General features: G+C 42.7%; 1 protein-coding gene across 5 annotated transcripts in view; it reads right to left on the bottom strand.

The window, feature by feature from the left end:
- The window catches only part of LDLRAD4 (low density lipoprotein receptor class A domain containing 4), a 436,744-nt gene that overhangs the window by 288,595 nt on the left and 127,240 nt on the right, over window positions 1-20,909 (bottom strand). For 2 of the 5 annotated variants that reach the window (XM_054017885.1, XM_054017890.1), the window contains exon 2: window positions 4,580-4,647. The exons of the other annotated variants lie outside the window; for them this stretch is intronic. The gene's annotated coding sequence lies outside the window, so the exon portion shown is untranslated. The remainder of the gene's footprint in view (window positions 1-4,579; window positions 4,648-20,909) is intronic. 5 annotated transcript variants of the gene reach the window in all.

Here is a 20,909-nt window from a genome sequence, read left to right as displayed (position 1 = left end):
GGGCTGCCTGAAGCCCATAGCGCTCGGGCAGCTCGGCTCTTAAACAGAGCCGAAGAGTCAGGGGAGGAGTAGAGCCACCATTTTCCCGGACATGTTCGGCTTTTTGGCAATTCCCCCCGGACGGGGGTTTGAGTGCCGAAAAGCCGGACATGTCCGGGAAAAAGAGGACGTATGGTAACCCTAATCTTGGGGGAATTTAGCTGCTAAAATCTAAGATGTGCAAACTACAGTTTTTCAGAAGCTTATAGTTTGGCCAAATTTGAGCAGATTTTCACAAGGAGAGAGCAAAAGTAAATCCCTGATAGAAAGCTTTGCCTGCTGCCCCACAATCCCTTTGGCAAATGTTAAGTCCCTGCTTCAAAGCATGGGGATGGCTAGAGCATTTCAAAGAAAAGATCACCAGAATTTTTTAACATGGATATTTTTCCCTAGCCTTGTTCTTGGAAATGGCTACATCTTTTTGGCTCAAATTTCCAAAAAAAAAAAAAAAGAAAATTCAGCCTGAGGCAGACACCTGGTATGGAAAATTTCAGCCCAAATGGTTCAAATTTTGCAAAGTTATATGTAGCTGAAAACAGAATGTTATTATAGGAAGTACAGGGCAATCTTAGTAATAGTCAGTGCTCCCAGCCCCACATGTATATTCATTATATTCTGTATGTACATGCACATTTTACATGTTTATTCCACTCCTCACCTGCGGATGCTTTGAAGACCAGTGCAGAAATCAGGGAAAGAGTTCTATATACAATAATAATGCTATTACCAATAATGATGCTAATAAAACTTTTACTAAGAAATCCAGAAAGTGCAATCCAAAAATGTAGTAATAAAGTCACAAAAAACTATAAATATATGTGGCTACCAATTTAAAATAATGCCTCTTTTACATGATATTCCCATGTTTATAATCTGGCACACTTCCTCCTTCATATTAAAAGAATGTCTAAGAGTTAGAAGGCACATTCCTGTTAGTCAGACACTCTAGATAGCATGAGCAGAGCTGCAAAACTTCAAAAGAATTTTCCCAACGGCACTTTCCATAACAAGCAACACACCAGGGTCACATTAGCAGGGTTTGGGTATTTTTTTTTTTTTTAATTATTCTAAAAATGGGATTTCAGTACAATGCATCCTCTAATCACAATGTTTCAGGCTGAGGAACTGTACTATTTACCAGGTTTTAAAACAACTTAGTAAATATTTTTACAACACTTACAGCGCAGCAACCATTTAAAAAGTCAGCATTTACCTTACAATGATATCTCAGTTTTCTCTTATATTTAGGATATGAATAGGAAAAAAAATTCTGTATCAGGTCTGGTTTTGCCCCCAAGCTGCGAGCAGGCTGAAGTGCCCATTGTAATGGATCCATGGACCTCAGAAATATGAAGATATGATTGTGGTATTATCACAGAGTGAGGCAACTGCATCTGTACTCGCCCTCTATGGTCCAGCAATGGCGCCCACTCTTAGGCTTCCAGCTTCCCAGCTGTCACCTCTCTTGGGCAGTGACCCATGTCTCTCTCCCTCCTGTCCGGGATAGTGCCGAGCTGCACAGCTCCCTGCCTCCACTGTGAACTCCCCAGTGAAATTAGACTGCCTAAGCAGGCCTGCTTTACTTACCTCCTCAGAAATGGTAAACTTTATAACTGCCACAGTTAAGTTACCACACAGCTTTTTCTAAACGCACAGATTTATTCTTAGGGTAAAAACATTACAGAGAAAACATATTAAAACAATAAAAGAACCTACACACATGCTATTAAGCTTTACCAGAGATCACCCCCATTCCAACAACGGCTCTGGTAAGTGATGACTCCTTCAAACCACATCAAGGGTGTTTTCTGTGGTTACCAGTTCATAACCACGTTGGCTCAGAACAACCCTCCTCCCAAGTATTTCCTAGGAAACCTACTCAACTAACACTTCTTGTCTTAGCCCACTGTTGTTGTTTTTTTAAAAAGGAGTCATTTGAAGAACACTTCTCTAGACTTACATTACATTCATATCTCCTAGACAAGTTACATACAGTCCCACAACACCACACAAGCATTTGCATTTTTAATACAATGAGCCCCTAAAATGTTTAAACTTAATTCAATAAGGTTTGTCCAGGATATTGCAGGAAATTGCCACCCCATTGACAGCATCATCTATTGATATTCACTGTAGTGAATTTGAATGCTTACTTCAGAGGGAGGGATAGCTAACCCCAAGATTGTAAATTCAATCCTTGAGGGGGCCACTTAGGGATCTGGGGCAAAATCAGCACTTGGTCCTGCTAGTGAAGGCAGGGGGCTGGACTCGATGACCTTTCAAGGTCCCTTCCAGTTCTAGGAGATGGGATAGCTCCATTTATTTGAGTGAGTGAGTGAGTGAGGCTCAGGGGAAGCTCAAGAGCACTCCAGAGGAGCCCAAGAGTAAATCCGGAAGAAGCACTAGTGCCTCTCTGCATTCTCTACTCAATCTCTTGTGGGATTTGGCACAGAGTCTTACTGCTGCGAACAGAAAGAGGTTCATCCAGTGGAGAACGGAGAGAAACATTCATGCCTTTCCCTGAGCTTCTCCTGACTACAACCACCCATCCACAGCCAAGAGATAATTCCTCACCCAGACCCCTGCATCCCAAATAGCTCCCACCTAATCACCTGGTCTCTGGTGGTAGTGATGGGGTGGGGAGGAAGCAGAGCTTTGTAGATGTTAAGTGGGAAAGAAATGATATGAGTACAAGGGGGAAGAGAGAGAAAAAAAAAAAAGTGCTTTCCTGAAGAGTATAGTCAGTGTCTGCCAGCAATGGTGACTCAAGAAGTAGTAGGAAGGGAAGTGTTCCCGGTTAGCTTCCTTTCCTTCCCTTAAAAAACAAAGAAGTTCCAACACAAAAGAACCTCCCACCTTACAAGGCCAACATTTTCAAAGAGGATCTTTTCTAGATAAAAATAAAAACCTGTCAAAGCACGTTAGTGGGAAGGCAAGACCCAAAGTCACTTATGATCTCAGCTCACACTGACTTCAACCGGCATTTTGCCTGCGTAAAGTCTGCTGGATCACACCTCAGATGTTATAATTAAGCCAAATTTTAAAAAATAAGATGGTAAATGAGGAATGTAAGCAAAAAATAAATCATATCAACATGGTAAGTTGCAGGGCCATCTCTAGCCACTTTGGTGCCCTACGCAGACACCCACGGGGGGCTGGAGGAGGTCCCATGCCTCCATTGGGGGGGGTGGCTTGGGGAGCAGGGGGGAAACCGCCCCCCAGCATGAGCCAGTGGGGCGGAGCGGGTTGGGGCCGGATCGCTCCACTTCCTGCCACCTGGTGAGTGCAGGGTAGGCCCGACCCCACACTAACGGGGCGGGGGGAAGTGGAGTGACCCGGTCCCAGCCCGCTCCACTCTGCTCCTCTGGCTCCCAGCCTCGGGGGGCAGGGGGAAACCACCCCCCAGCACTCACCGGCGGCACGGCTGGGAGCCAAGGGAGCAGCGCAGGCTGGGGCCGGGTCGCTCTTACCGCCGCCCGGTGAGTGCAGGCCTGTGCCCTGCTGCAGTCCTCAGGGAAGTGGGGGCAGGAGCAGAGCAGGGGGCAGGGACTTTGGGGAAGGGGTGGAGTGGGGGCGGGGCTGGGGTGGAGCAGGGGCAGGGGTCATGGGGAAGAGGCGGAACAGGGGCTGGAGCAGCACGCAGCTGCGTAGGGCACCAGGAAATTTGGTGCCCCAAATTTCCTGGTGCCCTACACAGCTGAGTACTTTGTGTATGGGTAGGGATGGCCCTGTAAGTTGTAACCAAAAGGAAAATAGCAACTTGCTGGGATTGAACAAGGCCATTAAGTAAATATATTTCAGTGCATTAGACCCTTGTTTACTTAAACCAAATGAGCTATTAACAGATTTATGTTTAGTGTGTACCTTCATGGCCTCAACTGAAACAAAATCAATGGAGCCAATTTATCCCAAAATTCCTTCAAACTTACCTGGGTGAAAAATTCAGAAACTTTCTCATCAACCACATGAATGACGACTTCTTGTTATATCTAATATATGGTCAAACCACAGATGCCTACTTTCATAGAAGACAAATTTTAGCAATAAAAAGTATACTGGAAAACTCCTTAAATTGTCTGGAAAAATAAAAAGGAAGGATGATGTTCAAGATCCTAGCCTAAAAATACTAGATTAAGTGAAATCCTAGCTAACATAAAACACTAGGTGAAACTGAAAATCAACTGGAGGGAATGAGCCATCTACTTTAGTATTTTCTTCCAAAGACTGAATTATTCACTGATATCTTCTTACACAGTACACAGTACATGTTAAATAAAATTAACCCTTGAAGAGTGTGATCTTTTACGGGTTGATTAAATTTGTTTAGATATTTTATGAAAATGTAAGCAGTACAGAGAGGTGGAAAGGGAGAAAACGAATAAAGCCAAAATGTATTATAATACATATTATACACAAACTGCGAAAAAAGAATACCTGGAAAAATGCCTTTGTAAAAAGAGATTATAGGACATCCCTGCATGAGGAGCCACTTCCCCAAATGGTAGGGTAGAACTTAATGCACAGTAACAAAGTCTCTTACCTCTCCCCCATCTGATCCTGCATCTGCCTCAGTTTTCCCTCTGACAACAAGTGGTCTGCTGTCTCCAGCTGGCAGAAGGGAGAGATGAGATTTTAGTCCTCTAGCTACACCTCTTATTAGAGGCCTTCCCCTTACAGGGGACAAAAGAATACAACAATCCCTAAAACAATACAGTCTCTCCCTCTGCTCTCTCTGGGCTCAGCAGTCCTTTCAGTTCCTCATTGGGAGGAGCAAAGAGAGAATATAATAGTCATTTTTCTCTGCCAACAGAGTATTAACTTGCCACTTCCTGGGAACAGTTGGGATATAAGGGAACCTGGGTACCTCTCCCAACTCCAGGTTCTGACCTGGAGCTCACAGACTCTGAAGCAGCACACTCCCTTCAATCAAACCCTTGCTTCACTCCTATCTAGGCCACTTCCTATATGGCCTCACCACAGCCTGGCCAAGGTTCTCTGGCTTGAGAATCTCCCTACAGGCCTCTCCCAGCAATTTTCAGGCCTTCTGCCAGCTCCTTTCCCCCTTACTGAGCACATACTGAGAAGACTACACTTGCCACGCTAGGTTCCCACCTGTGGACTGAATTTCCCATAGTTCCTCTTTCCTTAAAGGTCCATGCCCTAGTGACCCCAGGTGGCAGTGTTTCCCCTTTAAAGGAGCCACCATACTCTGTTACATGGACTAAGCACCAGTTGTGGAACACACTCCCTGTAATCACAAGTTCAGATTCCATGAGGGTCATCTCAGTCCCTCCAATGTAAGTAAAATGAGTAGCATTCAGACTACCCTAGGGGAGCCTTAAGCATGAGAGCTTAGGCTTGGTCTACCCTACAGAGTTAGGTAAACATAAGGCAGCTTAAGTCAACCTAACTCTGTAAGCGTCTACACTATAATGTTGCTCCCGCCAATGTAAGTCGCCCACTACACCGACCTAATACCACCTCCACGAAAGGCATAGCACTTAGATTGAGGTAGTTAGGGCAATACAGTGTCTGTATAGACACTGCATTACTTACACCACCTGTTGAGTGTTAGCCCCGCATGGGGCTTACAGCTGGAGCCCTGTCAGCCCCGCCCCCCAGGAGTGGTCCAGCTATCAATGCCCCCACAACGCCCAACACTGTTAAGTCGGTGGAAGTGCTCCTGATGAGGATGCGCAACACCGACAGAGAGGGCGCAGTGTAGACATGAACATTGATTTAACTTAGGTCGACTTAACTTTGTAGTGTTAACAAGGCCACAGAAAAAGGTGGTCTTGATGGACCTCACCAATATAACAATCTAACTGCAATTTACCCTTGGCTTATATTATCTAGATTATTGTGTTGATATACTAATATCACAGTTGATACCATTCTTCATCCATAATACCCAGAGATCAGTGGAGGCAGCATCCTCTAATTTCAAAGATCTTTGAATAAGGTACAGTAGAATAATACAAATAAAATGTAAAAGGCAAAAGGCATGCTGTCCAGTCTCTTGGAATTAAACAAAAACAAAAAACCCCACCAGAATAATGTGTGTGTGTCAAAATTCAGGCTCTTAGTACCACGGCAATGTCAATATTTAGGATTCAGCTTATAGTCTTTACAAATTTTTAGTCATGAACACCTGTTCCACCATGTCAAAGAAATTCTCCTTATGTAAAGCAAGGACATGATTTCTCAGGGGAATATTTGAGTAAAGCTATGAATGTTAATAATTGGTAATGTGGTATGGTCAGACACTGAAGTTATAGCTTATTACAACAACCCACTAACCCCCTCTTTTTGTCCTATAATTGCAGAGATATTAATGGGCCACTCTACTTGAATGGTCCCTGCGACGTTGCACTCTGTATGATTTTATGAAAATATGCTAATGTAACTGGAATATGCTTCATGCAAAATATCTCTTGTAAGGTATCATTACAAAGCTTATAATCTACTGAAGGTGATTATCCTATTTGTATAAATCAGGGGTAGGCAACCTATGGCACGTGTGCCGAAGGCGGCACGCGAGCTGATTTTCAGTGGCACGCACACTGCCTGGGTCCTGGCCACTGGTCTGGAGGGCTCTGCATTTTAATTTAATTTTAAATGAAGCTTCTTAAACATTTTAAAAACCTTATTTACTTTACATACAACAATAGTTTAGTTATATATTATAGACTTATAGAAAGAGACCTTCTAAAAACATTAAAATGTATTACAGGTACGCGAAACCTTAAATTAGAGTGAATAAATGAAGACTCGGCACACCACTTCTAAAAGGTTGCCGACCCCTGGTATAAATGTACCACTCTTGTATCTGAACCTAGCAATATGAAATATAACTCTGAGGGCCTATTGTAATTATGCAACGTGTGGGCCATTAATGGTGGTTTGGAATCTTGATGACTCCCATTAACCAGGACAATTGACAGCAGATGGCTTTGTTTTACCTGTAAGTTTTCCTGTATACATGTGTGCTGGCAAGTGGGTAATGAAGTCTTACAGTGACATGTGATCATGTCACCTGAACTGGAATCCATCTTTAACCTAGTGCTTTTTCATTGAGAAGGGGGGAGGGGAATTTAGTAGGTCGCTAGCCAAAGCATAAATTAGGGAAGATATCATGTATATTTCCAGTTACTTTGTGGAATTTGTTTTCAATTTGAAATCTTGCAAAATACTGCTTCCAGTCTGTCCATTGGGAAGATTTATCAAAGTTGAAGTCCTCTGGGACACTGAAGAATGACATGTTGAAGTTCCTTCGGTCTGCAACCTTTGTTACTGTTTTCCTTCTGTTTCTGTTCTAAGTTTACTCCTGACACCATGTCATGCTCCTGTACCAGATATTGACTAGCTACAGTGCCTGCTCATACACACCAGATGTGTTCATCATAAGATCCTTTAATGTTCTTCCAGGTATGTCTACGATTCATTTAAATAAGGCACACACACTGCAACCTACCTGCTGAACAGTATAATAGAGCAGTGGTCTCCAAACTTTTTTGATCGCACACCCCTATCATTAAAAAAATTTTGAGCACGCACCCCCTGCGGCACCAGCTCTACCATTTTTGCCAAAGCAAAAAAAAAAAAAAAAAGCCACTCAGACTCCCACCTGAACTGAGGAAGCAAAAAAAAAAAAAAGATCCTCTTGCGCAACCCACTTTGGAGACTACTGTAATAGAGTTTAGCATTTCATCACATATTGCACACTGATGCAGTATGTCTCTCTGTCCCTCTCCAGTGGCTGGGCAGAGGGACAAAGGATTCCCACCTTATGCAAAAGCTTTATAAATGGGTGGAACAGAGAAAAGAGGCCGCCATCCCCTCGCTACCACCTGAGCTGGAACAAGGGCTGTCCCGGGGAAAGGACTGTGCCCAGACTAGGAAGGCGTCCAGTCTGTGAAAGAAACATCTCTCAGGGTGAGATTTTATCTGTACTCAATTGTATTACTTTATTAGACATAGACTTGCGTGTTCTATTTTATTTTGCTTGGTAACTCACTTTGTACTGTCTGTCACTACTTGGAACCACTTAAATCCTACTTTCTGTATTTAATAAAATCACTTTTTACTTATTAATTAACCCAGAGTATGTATTAATACCTGGGGGGGCAAACAGCTGTGCATATCTCTCTCTCAGTGTTATAGAGGGCGAACAATTTATGAATTTATCTTGTATAAGCTTTATACGGGGTAAAACGGATTTAATTTGGATTTTAGACCCCATTGGGAGTTGGGCATCTGAGTGTTAAAGACAAGAACACTTCTGTAAGCTGCTTTCAGTTAAGTCTGCAGCTGTGGGGCAAGTAATTCAGACCTTGGATCTGTGTTGGAGCAGATGGGTGTGTCTGGCTCAGCAAGACAGGATGCTGCGGTCCCAAGCTGGCAGGGAAAGCAGGGGCAGAGGTAGTCTTGGCACATCAGGTGGCAGTTCCCAAGGGGTGTTCTGTGATTCAACCCATCACAGTCCCTTAGAACACATACTAACTACTTATGCTAAACAATCTGTTCCACCTTGCATTTAGCTGTGATGCTGGGAGTATCTTTCTCTGACCTGAGGAAGAGTTCTGTGGGTAAGTCTATATAGCAATGTAAGCCTAAGGTTAGTGGGACTCAAGTCAGCTGACCCATGTTAGGGAACCCTGGGCTTGAGTGTCTACACTGCATTTTAACCATCGGTTAATGATTTTCTGACCCGTGCTCAAACCTAGGGCTCTGGCGTCCACACTGCAGTGCATAGACCCAAGTCAAAGTAACCCTATCCCAGAGTGCCTAGCACCCGCGTTCCCTGGTGTCAACACTCTACCCCTACAAATGTGCTGTGGAATGTTTTGGGGCTGGCTTCTACGCACCTCTGACAGTGCACCCTACCTGGGCACCTCTGCACACACAGCCCCAGGGAGGCAGGGGGGTCCCGGAGCAAGGTACAGAGAGCATAGTGGGGACTAAGCGGCTGCCCTGCAGGGAGGGGAAGCAGCACAGCTCCCAACTCAGCACAGCTTTGCTCTCTGCAGCAATGAGAAGGAGCCGGAGCTGCCACCACAGGATGCTGAAGGGATGTTTGGGGGCTGGCTTCCACTCACTGCCCTGACAGTGCATGCTGCCTGGGTTGCCCCCCCCCCCCCATATGCAACCACGGGCATGGGAGGCACAGGGAGACAGAGTGCTGAGCAGGGACCAAGTGGGTGCCCGGCATGAAGGGGGAGCAGCTGGGGTGTTAGGGTCATCCTTCTCCAACTATATTGAGCCAGGAGCTCTGCCACTCCCACTCCCTGCAAGGCTGCCACCTAGCCCCCGCTCTGCTCTCTGACCCGTACTCCGGGACCCCCCTGCCCCCCTGGGGCTGCGAGTGCAGGGGAGCCTGGGCAGCGCGCACCAAAATCTGGCTGTGCTCTTGTGACCAAGAAGCAGCTCTCTTTGCAAAAACTTATTCTGAATGGTCTCCATTGAAAACACTGCAAGTTCTCCGATACTGCGCTTGCAGACCGGTCTTCAGCAGACAATGGGTTAACACTGATTTGAGCTGCTGCCATTTGCAAAGGGAGGTGTGACTGCACTCCCAGATTGTCAGCATGGAGAGGACTAAGGAAGTTGCCCCAAGGCACTCTGGGATACATCCAGAGGACTTCTGGGTCAAGCTGGGGCTGCATGCACACAAGAAACCAGTAAATCCCAAATTAACACGGGCTCAGACCCTCCAGCACTGCAGGGTCCTGGGACCCTGGGTTTGAGCCCTAGATTAGCACAATTGGTGTGTGCATGCAACAGGCGCTAGACTTGAGCTCAGGCTCAAGTTTGGGCTTACATTTCTGCCTAGACATACCTGGTGGGGCTCAAAAGCTTGTCTCTCTCACCAACAGAAGTTGGTCCAATAAAAGATATTACCTCACCTACCCTGTTTCTCTAGTTGCTGATAACATTCATAAGCAAAATTTATCTTCTGGAGGCAAACTGAATCTGGTCTGGACATAGTAATGTAGACCACAGAGATCCAAACAAAGATATTTGGTGAAAATATACACATTAATTTGATTTTAACAAGGATATAAAGTAAATGGAAAAACATTGAGCAAGAGCCATTTTCTTTTTCCGTTAGATCATCAAATAATCTCTCTCTTAAAAGTTGGGGAGGGAAAAATTTAACACGGAGTGAAATGCTGAAATAAATGCGAGTTTTGCCATTGACTTCAACAGGGCCAGGATTTCTCCCTTGGGAGTCATTTTGGTTTCACAGCTAAGTAGTAAGTAATTCCAAAGAAAGAATACAAAGCTTATTACAGCTCAAAGGATGTTTTGGTTTTTAAAAAAAAATCACTAAGCCTTCCATGCTTGTTTCCTTCCCCAAATATCAGTCTGAAAAAGTAACCCTTCAAATTAATATTCTGACCTAAATACTTTTAAGATTTGGAGTACTCCATGAGTACCTTTAGCCTTTATTTTAGTCAGCTTTTCAAATCAAGAAAAAAATCCTTTCTGGCCTCTCTTCTCTCAAAACAATTCTCAGCCGTAATGCAAGACTTTTTGGAAAGTCTGGTAAAATTCCATTTAGGCATCTGTTTTGTCTGAACATAAAAAGTTTTGCATCCATTAATGTATTCTGAAGCTTTTATTGCAGTTGAAGATGTCCAATGAATTGATTTTAATAGATGACATTTGCTACAGACACACTGTTTCAATTTAGTTGACTAAGCAATAAGGGAGTAACTCCCTCAAATATTCATAAAAAGAAATTCAGTGTAGTGTTGATGCAGGGAGAATGAACTGTCACTACAGAATGAAGTTCTCTGTTTATCAGCAGAACAGATGTATCACAGAGACAAGGTGGGTGAGGTAGTATCTTTTACTGGTCCAACTTCTGCTGGTGAAAGAAACAAGCTTCAAGCTTATACAAATCTCTTCTTCAAGTATCACAGGCAGCAACACTGTAAGTGCTCCCGACATAGTCCATACTCATTCCAGATCTGGAAAAACTATTTCTAGGGGTTAAAAAGAGAATTCAAACTCTGTGCACATATTTAAATCTTGTCTGCTTTGCTAGAATTTCCAACAAGGCTGGCAGCTACTGCGAGCTCTGGTAGAGATTTTGTGATATGGACACCTGTCCAGTTGGAACTAGACAAGACCAAATTTGTTTCATATAGATCACTGAACAGCCTTCAGACAAAGATGATTTTTGGTCATTGACAAACAGGTTTAAATTCATACCAGTGACCTAGTGGTGAAAGAGTCAAGAGCCATTGGCAGTTCCTTAAATCAACTACTTTTTTAAAATGTACAGCTTGTATGTATTTTATGAGAGGAAAATAAAATTGAAAATCTATTCGAATGCAAAGTTCTGGATGAGATTTTAAACACACAAATCAGGAATTTTAAAACGTAAGGTTCTCACTACAATGGTTACTCGGCCACATTACACATGAGCAGTAAAGCATTAAACTTAACTTTCATATGCAACAATACAGAACATTGCATATGTGCAAGCGGTTACTGTATGCCCTATATTTTTCTATTTCCTGAGTTTGGTTCACTTAAAATCTCAATCCAAACTTTAAAGCAGCATACTCTTTCTTCATTAAATTGTAAAATGTTTGAAGACAATTTCATTCTATTGCCGTCTTAGGGAATAGATCTCAGGGAAAACAGATACATAAAAATTCTTCAAAGAGCTTTATTAAACAAAACAACTACATTAATGTGACTGAGGAAGCGGCAGTTGTTAATGGACTAGTCAATACTGATTTTCCAGCTGGAGAAATGTAATATCTTCAATAACATGCATATAAGAAGTTTTCCCTCATCACTAGCAACTGGACTAGGCATTGCCAGAGAGGGAAAGAGAATCATAGGGTGCTCTGTGTACTTTCTCATTTTTTGAGGGATGGGGGGGGGGTACAGGTCCTATCCCATCTCTTCCAACAGGAGGAATTTGTTACTTTTTAAAACAAAATTCAAAGACCTAGAAATTATTCTTCTTTCAATAGTATTTGAGGATTATGAATGTAGCATTTGATTTAGTGCTGGGGGGAATCAAGCACAGTACAACTCAACAAGTATCCCTCTCATTTCTTGGCAACTACAATGTGAGTGATAAATGTGGAAGTCAGCAAAACATTTCAAAAATTCCCTTACAAGAAGGAAGTTACAAGAAAGCACCAGAAATAATTGATGCAAACTGTTACATAGCAGGAAGAAATGATCAGAAAGAACCTTTGAAAAAAAGTAACATATTATGAATTACTGACTTCTGGATAAGAAAGTTAACTAGTAACTACAGCTTATGTTTTAGGCCACTGTGAGTTTCACACTAAGAACAACACTGTAATGGGCACAAGGATATCCTTGCTCATAGTTGGGAGAAGAATTATAGAAGTGCCAAGGAAAGTTAAAATAATCAGTAAAATCCTTTAGCCTGACAAGGTATCTGATTACCTCTCAATATTACATGTTTACATTGCAGTTACTATACAACAATGTTTTTAAAACCCTCATTAGTCTGCTTCCTTGCTTGTGCACATCGTCATTATCAATGCTGTCAACATAGCTCTGTGAACAGTACTAACTTAAATGGATTTGCAGGACCAGCACTGAAAGCACAACAACTGGGGCGGGGGGGAGACGGGGACAAAAACTACTGGTCAGGCTCTTAGCTACTGTGCATCAGAACAGTTCCATTGAAATCCATGGAGATTCTCAGCCAGTGCAAATCAGTGTATCTAGACACACTGTTTTGACAAGTACTAGAAATACTATGATGGCTGTTTCAACTAATATCAGCAAATAAGTAGTCGTCATTTTTGCTAACAAATTCAGGCAAAACCCTGACATTTTTATTCAGGCAAAACTCCCACTGAAGTCCAACAGTATCAGGAAATTCTCCATCAGATTACAAACCATTTTAAAAAATTGGAGAATATGACATCCCCCAACATTCTTAAGAGTCCTTTTTACAATTTAAAGTGGGAAAAAATGGCTGGGACTTGTATTTAAAAAACTTGTCTCTACTCAAGAAGATCATTTCCCATTGAGACTACAAACTTATTTCAAAAAAATAATGCATGAAATAATTTAGCAGCTGCCTACCAGTAGGCAGTATCAACAGTCCAGTGATGTAACGTTTTAAAACTCCACTTAATAAAAGACATCATAGGGTGGTGTTCATTTGAAAGTTTATTGTTTTTTAGAATGAGAAATATTTTAACTGGATATAATTAAACCTTTCAACCATAACCTACCAATGCAATAATGTTATGCACTGATGATATTAAAATGCTATGTCTGTACTGCTTTGACACCAGCCCTTTGATCAATCCAGCCTATTACAGCCCAAATTTTAAGAGTGGCCACCAGTTTTGGGGACCTCAGCAGAGATACCTTGTGAACTATTTTCAGATGTGCTGAGTACCCACAACTCCAAATGAAGTCACTGAGGGCTACAGGTGTTCAGCCTTAAAAAAGTATCAGGGGGTAGCCGTGTTAGTCTGTATCTACAAAAACAACAAGGAGTCTGGGGGCACCTTAAAGACTAACAGATTTATTTGGGCATAAGCTTTCGTGAGTAAAAACCTCACTTCTTCGGATGCAAGGCCCAACATATCTCAAGTCGAACACCAAAACTTTAGGGCATCCACAATCGGTAGCCACTTTTGAAAATGTTGGCTGAAATGTTTGGAACTGTATTGTCAGTCCATTTTAGCAACTAATATCTTGGGGCAGGAACTCTGTCTTCTTTGGCTTGTTGTAAAGTACTAGGCTCCTTTGTACTGCTCATGTATAAAATATTATTTCTGATATGAAGGAGAGGTGGGCTCAAAGCAAAATCCTGAACTATTGGATAGTCTGAATATGAATCCAGATCTGAATTTTGATGAGTTTAGGCTCATCTCAATTATAAATAAAATCTCTGAAAGCATAACTAAATAATTATTTTAATTTTACTGCACTATCACTAGCACTTCTATATATGTTAACCTGAAAGAGAGAACTCATGTTATTACTGTCAGCTGTTAAAACACTTTATTTTTATTAAGTTCCTAAGCCAAAACTAATGCAAGGATAATGTGATGGCTAAAAACACATAACTGCCGTTACTGAAGACTCCTAAAATTCCTTCAACATGATGCATACCATGGTTTGTCTCAGACTTTCTTTTTATTATAATGTGTTTTTTTAAACTATAGGAGAAACTTGCTAATTTTTATTTCACTAATGCATACATCTCATAAATCTCACAAAAAAATCCAAAACCCTGTGGTCTCAGCAAAGCTTTAAAAGGGTTAGATAGTGAGATCTCATGTTATTAACACAGGAAGCATGGCTTTGTGGTCGAAGCACGTTACTGGCAATCAGGACTGTTCTCTTCCTGGCTCTGTCAAAGACTGCATTACGTATGCTCTCTGCTCCATTTTCTGATCTGTAAAATGGGAATAATATCTACCTCATTGGAGTGTTCTGAGGCATGATTCATTACCGGGAGAGTCTCACACCGAAGACACCATATTCTATTCAAGTGTTATGAGAGAAAAGAAGTAGAGGGAGAGAAAAAGGTAACACAGATTTTCTTTGCCTTTTTCTCTCATTTTTGTGCCTCTGGGCTCAGACCTTGTCTCCTCTCTCAGTTCTGTTCAGCACTGAGCACACTTGTACCACTCAAAAAATAAAAAATATTAGCTTCCAAAATGTACAACACACTTATTAGCAGCTCTTTTAAGCAGGGATTGTCTCTTTTTTATATGTTTGTGTGGTGCCTAGTACAATGGGGCCTTGGCCTCTAGGCACTATTGTAATACAAATAAATAACAACATACTGTGTTATGATGTATTCTTCTAATATAAAATGAAGTTGTACCTAAGATATGGAGTCCAGATCCCAATTAATATTTCAGGGTGTGGCACTTAGATTTTAAATTCAGGCCTAAATCCAGTTAAAACTAAAGTACACTTGTTAAAATAAATGATCAAAGTACATTTTGTTATGCAGTAATCTTTGTTTGTCATGCTTGTTTTACTTGTTATTTCACAGAATTTAGTCATCTGCAATGGATCTCCTAGTCAGTTGAACCTTGCTAATTTGCACTATCAGGAAAAATCAGTATTTTAATTTACATTAGTGGCCTGATGTTGAGCACGAGTACTGGTTCCAACAGGAGTTACAGGCTCTCGGTACTGTTAAGGATCTGACCTTTTGGACTTTGTACTAGAATATATACATTCAAAGAGCTAACTTTAGCCCTTTCTCCTCTTTAATGGTCTCAGTAGTCTGGAGGGACATGCCTGTTAGCATTTATGGTTAACCTGAATACTCCAGTAGACTTAATATGTTACCAGCATTATGATTTTTTTCAAAGGATGAATCAAGCTCTCATACCAGCAAAGAAATAATTAAATAAATACATTTAAAAAATGTATTTTTCCAATTAAACTCTTTCTCCTGAGGCATTAAAGCTCTCAACAAGTTTATATTCAGAAATCTTTCTCCTCCTTAAGTAATTTTCATAATGGCAACCAGAATAAATCTGTCTTTAACACAAATAAATGCTACATTTTATTCCACAGTAATTTATTATATTTACCATCTTGATGTTTTCTTTCCCCATTGAGAAGACTCTTCTCCTAATCAATCCTTGATATCTCAAGGAGTTTGTAATTTTCATCAATCTAATGATTCACCCACCTTTTCTTCATTTCTTCTTCCAACCTGTGTTAATTTAATTTTTTAATATTTTTTTTCAACCTAGCATCCATTTCACATGCTGTTTTCCCTGTTCTGACTCTAAAACAAGCTTCTCTTTTTAACTGGAAGAGGACACATTTTAAAAAGTTATTGAGCATTAGAACTCACAGTACTTTGCCTTTAGGCCAATATACAGATGGCAACTCAGTTCTGTAATGATCATGCTCCAAGAGAAAAATGAGCACACACAAGGGAGGACTCCAAAAATGTAACTGCCAACACAACTACAACAAGAAGGAAAACTCACAGCTCATCACTTCATGTCCATCCTGCCTATTACAACAAACATTTCCAAGCTCTGAATCATATAGTTCTCTTCTACTTCGGTACATGCTATGAAGGATGTAGAAGCTGCCTGCAATATTTTATTATTATTATATGTTCCATTTATCCATCTGATTGTGTTGTTTGCTAATAACTTTAAAGGGTTCATTCAAACAGGGGTTAAATTGTACATGCATAGGAAAGTGGACCACGGCTTCATATAGCTCCATTTACCAATACATAAAGGTCTATGTAGGTGGCATTTGCGGTAACATTTACCTACACCCATACTGAGTTCAACAGTTGGGCTTGTAATTAGAGAAGAGGGAAACCTGGTGGGAAACTGGAACAAAGGACTTTTGGAAAAGATAAAAGGAGAACCCCTGAACAACAGGAGAAAGACAGGCAGAGACTGCTGGGGAAGAGACTGAATCCCACTCCCCAGAGGTTGGGGTGTGTGGGATAAGCTAGGCTTTTAGGTAAGACTGATATACATGTAGACTGCTCATTGTGTTAAGGCCCTTTTCTCTTGTTATGCTTTGATTTTACTGTTATGATTAAACAATACTTTGTTTTGGAAAGGCTGTTTGGGTCACTGTATTCACCAATGGTCACATCTCTTCAAGGCATGACTTGCAGGAGCTGAACCCAGTTGGGTCTGCTGTGTAATCACAACTGGCACAGGGTGCTGTAACCTGGGGACCCAGTCTGAGAGTGGGAAAACAGAGCATTCCACCTTGAGAGACATGAAGATGCAGGACCAGTCACCTGAAAGGGTGCACTCAGAAAGACTAGAGAGGGATCAAAGGTATAGCTAGTCTTGAGCTGTAACACATGGCTGGATATGGTTTTAGGTAAGGATGAACAAGCTTGTTTACGCAACCTCTCTCATGCAGCCCATCAGAAATTTACCATGTTCAAACACTACAAGCATGTGCACTTCACAATAGGTTTAACCATCCTAGAAATACAACTTTTTAATGGCAGAATACTGTACTTAACAGATATTGAACCAAAGGGGCCTGGTGAATGAACTTGTCTAAACAGTGCTTTAGTTTGCACCAGAAGGGGAAACATTTTAGTTCACACCCATGGGTTGCACACTAACTGGCCCATTTGGACCCTACTGGTGCACACTAAAAGTTCCCCAGTGTATATTAATGTACTCCTGTTTCAAACAGAACTACACATGTTAATTGTTCCTCCCCGCCCCCCCACCAGAAGCTGCACTCACTGTTTTATCAGCTAAGGGGGAAAACATTTTTAAGCTGGCCAACTGGAACAGAGGGGTGGGGAAAAACCCACACAGCCAGCCAGTCAGAGGGAAGAATAAAAAAGGGTGGCCAATCAGAGCAGAGCAAGAAAAAAAACCAGAGTGACACCGTAGATCAGTATTCCTTGGACGCTGGCATCCAGCTTGTCTGACCCTAGAACAGCCTTGCTCTCCCCACCTCACCCCACCCACATCACTTAAGATATTATTTGATGGCCCTTTTAACTTTCTGGAACTGCTGAAATAACGAAAGCACCACTGATGAATTTAGGACATTATTCCCTATTTCTATTCTGTCATCCTATTGCAAGCAAACTTTCAGTCCAAGAACCACAAAGGAGCAAATAATCTCTCTCTCGCTTTCTGCCACTCTGTGTACTGAAATATTTCCACATATGGCTGGGAGTCATTTCAACTGTGGTCTGGGTTGATGATGTCATGCTGCTGGCCAACAAGAAGATCAGTGGCACACATTTTTAACACTGACTTTCAGAGTGGGATGGCAAAATGCATCCATCCCTCAAACTCAGTATGGGGGCCATTGTGAGCACCGATATCTGCTGCACATTGAAACAGAGGGATGAGAATAGAATAGCATGTAGAAGAACTGCACCTGAGCTGATTTTATTATTGAATCCTGATTAAAAACGTAGATAGGCTAACCTGGTTTTTGTTAAATCTAGGTTTAAAAATAATGCAACAGCAATTCCTGGGGGATTCTGAGATACAAATAATATATGTATTATAGAATTAACATTATGGGCTTTTTCAGACATTCTGAGGAAATTGATAAGTTTAGGTAGATGTCACTGATTTTTCTAAGGAAGTTAAAAATTAAACATTAATTTCTCACTCAACTGCACTGACAAGTATTATGAGGCCTGGTCTACACCGGGGGGGGGGGGGCGAAGGAGGGAGGAGAATCTATCTAAGTTACAGAACTTCAGCTACATGAATAACGTAGCCGAAGTCAACGACTTAGATCTACTCACAGCGGAATCTTCACTGTGGTGAGTCGACAGCTGATGCTCCCCTGTTGACTCCGCCTGCACCTCTCGCTCCGGTAGGTACCGGAGTCAATGGGAGAGCACTCGGTGGTCGATTTATCACATCTAGACTAGATGCGATAAATCGACTCCCACTGGATCGATCGCTGCCTGTCGATCCTGCAAGTAATGTAGACAAGCCCTGAGTTTCATCATGCTGCTCTGTTCAGTGTCTACTGTCTACCAGTTTTTAAACAAACAGCTCATTTACTGGTACTGGTGGATGCTCAATGACCATTGTTCTTGGTGGCCTAGAGCAGTTGGGCTGCAAGGTCCCATTTCTATGAAGAGGCAACAGACAAAGAGCCTGTTGTCTTGATGCCAGACACATGAGAAATCTCATTTTGATTCTCTGACACGTGCTTCCTTTGTTTTAATTTTTATTGGTTCATTCCTCATTTGTCATGTAACATCATCCCTTGCCACAGTTCAATCCTCAAATATAACCTGGAATCCATTACATGGAATAGGTATTGACTGAATCCTTTCACTTCTCCCACATTTTTTCAAGGTAAACGATCAAACAGGACCATGGAAGCAGAAGAAGAACAAAGGCAGGTATACAACCTTTAAAAATGAAACTACAGCCATACATGAATTAAAGCATTTTAATGTCCTCTATGGCATGAATGAAAATAAAATAATGACCCTATGTTCAACCACAATTATCAGACTCTAATAAGAGGACATCAGTTCTGTTAAAAGCCTAGAGCCACAAATTTCAGAGAGATTCAGGAATATATCAGTGGAAAGCTTTTGACTTCCATGCTGTACCTGTAAAACTATTGAGAGTAATATTCTGTAGAAGACCACAGCTTCCATTAACATTTGTCAGACTAAAAGGATGGAAGAAAGAACACTGCCTTGAATTATACTCACTGTTTCTTCAACTTGAGACTCACGTCACATACCGACACAGAGATGATTTGTGGAATCTGTCTATGTACAACTTATGAATTTTGGTTGATTAATTCTGTATCACTAACTGTTTCTGTGAATGTGGAGTCAACCATGTGCTGTTAAGGCTGTGTCACATATTGTCTAGAGCCAGGACAATGGAGAGCCATTAATGTTAATAACTGTACTCTGACCACCAAACAATAGGTATGCTGAGGAGGGTGCCTGAGCTGGGGAAACAGTTCAACCAAATTTGTCTGCAGGGAGGTGGTTTGGAGCAGTGCAATTTCCCCAGAAGGAGAAAAAATGAACCAGGTGTTGGTGGTAGAACTTCTAAACTCAGGGGACACACAGGAAGCTTGGGGCAAAAAATAGGAACAAAAGGGCATGTTTTCATAGCATAGGTGTAGCGGGGTGGTCACCCTGCTCCTGCCCGGAAGGTTAAAAACAGCCCTGGAGAGGGCTGTGGCTAGGGAAAGGCTGATTGGGGAAGCAGCCTCAGCTGGGGCCACGCCCCAATCAGGCCACAGCTGACCCTATAAAGGGACCGCTAGGCTAGAGCTAAGTCAGTCCCTCTCTAGATGTTGAGAGCTGAGCAGGGTACCTAGGCTAGAGCAGGGATGGCGAAAGGCCAGAGGAACTGGGGAGCTCCGGTCTGGAAAACCCCCAGGCTGCAGGCCTTGCTAAAGGCCAGAAAAGGTACTGGGTTGCAGAGGACAGCCCAAGGGTAGGCAGAGGCAACAGGTCCAAACCCTCCTTGCCGATTATGAGTGGCAATTATACTGCAGTCCACCCCAGTGAGCGGGGGCTAGATGGTGACTGGCAGTAGCCAAAGACTGAGATGGGGATAGGGGGTTGGAGGTTCCCCGGGGAGGGGAGACCCAGCAAGACCTCGGGGTACTGCAGGGGGCAGAACCCCGAGAGAAGGGGCACCGGGATCCGGGAGGGACACCAGGGCCAGCAGCAGGTGAGACACTGGCCTGCAGAAGGCGCTCCGGAGGCTGGTGAGCAAATTCCCTGGACGACCAGCAGGAGGCGCTGTGCCAGTGAGTCGTCACCCCCTTACAGAGTGGTAGAGAATGTGGGTATATGCAGTCTGCCCCCGATACAGGGGGCAGGACAAGGACTGTGGAACTTTTGCTCAGATGTTAGGAAAGGCAGGACGATGGATCCTGGGTATACTGGGGCTTTCTTTGTGGCGGCCCCAGGTGCTATCCCTGGTTGGGCCCCAGTGTCAGCGCCCCAGCGGAAGGGGGCCGATGACCTGCAGGGAATCTGGGAGGCCCAGGAGGGACGATGGGAGGCGCAGAAGGCCCGGGAGATATGGACCTATGGGCACAGCTGGAGGCCATCTAATGTGAAAAGTAATTTGGTTTAGGTACCTCTGCAAAGCCTGAGTGTCTGTTTGCTTCACCCATCACATGCCCCTGAAGAGTTGAACTGTAACAAAAACCTAGAATGCTCACAAGGCTGGAGCTCTGAAATGGTGTGCTTAATCTACAGGAGAACCTGAGGGGTCAGCACTGGTCCCGGTGGCCTAAAGCAGCTGGGTTGCAAGGTCCCATTTCTATGAAGGGGCAACAGACAGAGAGCCTGTGCCTATGAAGTATGCCGGAGAGGCCAAAGAAAGAAACAGTGCTGCAAT

Source organism: Malaclemys terrapin, chromosome 2 (assembly GCF_027887155.1).
Source record: "Malaclemys terrapin pileata isolate rMalTer1 chromosome 2, rMalTer1.hap1, whole genome shotgun sequence".
Taxonomy (NCBI): Eukaryota; Metazoa; Chordata; order Testudines; family Emydidae; genus Malaclemys; species Malaclemys terrapin.
The sequence above is the reverse complement of the archived record's forward strand: the minus strand, read 5'-3'. Positions and strand labels throughout refer to the sequence as shown.